The sequence below is a fragment of the Frankliniella occidentalis genome, unplaced genomic scaffold (assembly GCF_000697945.3).
Source record: "Frankliniella occidentalis isolate FOCC.00 unplaced genomic scaffold, Focc_3.1 Scaffold3, whole genome shotgun sequence".
NCBI lineage: Eukaryota > Metazoa > Arthropoda > Insecta > Thysanoptera > Thripidae > Frankliniella > Frankliniella occidentalis.
Window position 1 is genome coordinate 2,533,458 of NW_026267133.1, and position 2,034 is coordinate 2,535,491.

Below are 2,034 nucleotides of genomic sequence, written 5' to 3' on the forward strand. Positions count from 1 at the left end.
AGCGTGGAACATGAGTGAGCGTGAGAGAGTGCGCGGCGCGCTCACGCGGCACTCTCTTTCTCTCGCTCTCTCACCCGCGTAGCGATTCCCAGCGCACACGCTCTGTTTCTCTCTCCCACTCCATGTCTCCTTTCGCGGCGACCCAAAGCGTTTAACCCGCCGCCGCCGCGTGCACTGCGAGTGAATAAAAGTCGTGTGACAGAAGTGAAACGCCTCCGCAGCTAAGGGGCATGCCCAATATGCGACAGCAATGCAAAATCGCAAAATCTTGTAAAGATTTTGATTCACAGCTTCCTGAGTTCTGTAAACATGCTCCGCATACGCATATTTTAATACGCTAGTATGAATTAATTTTTTCAGACTGATGTATGATGTATTAAAAAAATGGAGCATGTTTACAGAACTCAGTAAGCAATGAATGAAAAAAATGTTCACAAGATTTTAGTGTTACGGCTGCAACTGTGCTTTTCCGCGCACTGTCTTCATCCGCGCATGTACACAGCTCCGACCCCTTGTGATTTTATTTCTGACGGACGACGTCGGTGACGTTAAAGCGTAGCTGCTCGGGCCTTAGCGCGCTTAAGTTTTGTGAGCCCCATAGAACGACGCGCGCATATCCCGCACGTCACTGTAAATCTGAAGCATTGCCCGCGAGGGTCAAGAGATGCGCGTGCTGTTGTGTATGTTTGTGTGTGTGTGGGGGGGGCTTTTTATGGATAAGGGTTCACGTGTGTGTGCGTGTGTGTGAGTGAGGCGAAGTTGCTGGAACGTCCCTGCCCGTGGAGGTGCATCCCGTCCCGACCATTGTCGGGTTGTGCCCTTAGCGAGAAAGAGAGAGAGAGAGAGAGAGAGAGAGAGAGAGAGAGAGAGAGAGAGAGAGAGATGCGTCCTGCCGGGACCATGCCGTGCCGAGCCGCTTCTGCCGTGACGAGGATGGGTATAGTCGTCCTCTCGTAGAAAGTGCCCCTGGAAGGAGGCCTGTAAGAGAGTAGCCGACCGCGGCGTCGTTCGTTGTCCTCGTTCGCGGTCCTCCTCGTCCCTGCTCTGGCTGTCTGTCCCTCCTGCAGGGCACGCCGCCCTCCGGCGGGGTCCTCCTGGAGAGCTCGTCACGTGGGTGATTGCGGTCGCCGTGAGGGCCCCAAAGGGCCGCGTCTTATTATTTGAGCAGCACGGCGCGGCGTGGCGCGCTACTCGATGGTGTCGGTGATGGTGGTGGTATGAGCCTGTGTCGAACGGACCCCCGTAACTCGGCGCGACGGTCGGGGCACTTGCGGCCGGGGCGATGACGGCGGCGGGGCCGGGGGCGTATCATGACTCGGGAGATGGCGTCGACGGGGCGGCGCGGGCGGCTCAGGAGGTCCAAAGCCTTTGTGCTGCTTCTTTCGAACACCTCTCCAGTATGTAACGGACCCTGGCCGCCACGCCACGCCGAACGGGTGGGCGCGACGGCGGCGGCGGCGTGCAGAAGGCAAGACCCCCGACCCGACCCGACCCGCCGCCGCTCCGGGCCTCATGGTGTTTGATAGCAGTCGCCGTTTTCGCCGCTTCCAGTAACTTTTGTTTTTGTTTTTTCACCGCATCTCACTTCTCCTCTCTTTCATCCTCTCTTTCTCTCCCGCCCCCGGGAGGGATCGGAGAGGAGCTGGCAAAACTTTTGCTTTCTTTCTCCGGGCGGGTCGAACAGCAGCAGCAGCAGCAGCAGCAGTCGTCGTCTCGTCGACGCGATGGGTTTGGTTCATTCCGGCCCCGCGGACCTTTTGTCCGGCTGCTTAATAGGAAAAAGAAAACGGCGAGCGAAAACGACTCGGCGCGGCGGCGCTAGAGCTGTGTCTTCTACAGCCACGACTTGTGGCGCACGAGTGGCTCAACTGTAATGGGATTAAAATCGGTAGACTCACTTATAATTTTCTGTTCCCCGCTAATGGCCTTTTTCTACTTTAAGATTTGTTTCATTTTTTTTTATTGTGAGTTTTTGCTGTTGCCTCGGAGTGACGCGAAGGACAAGTTCACGAGAGTCGCTCATGATATCAACAG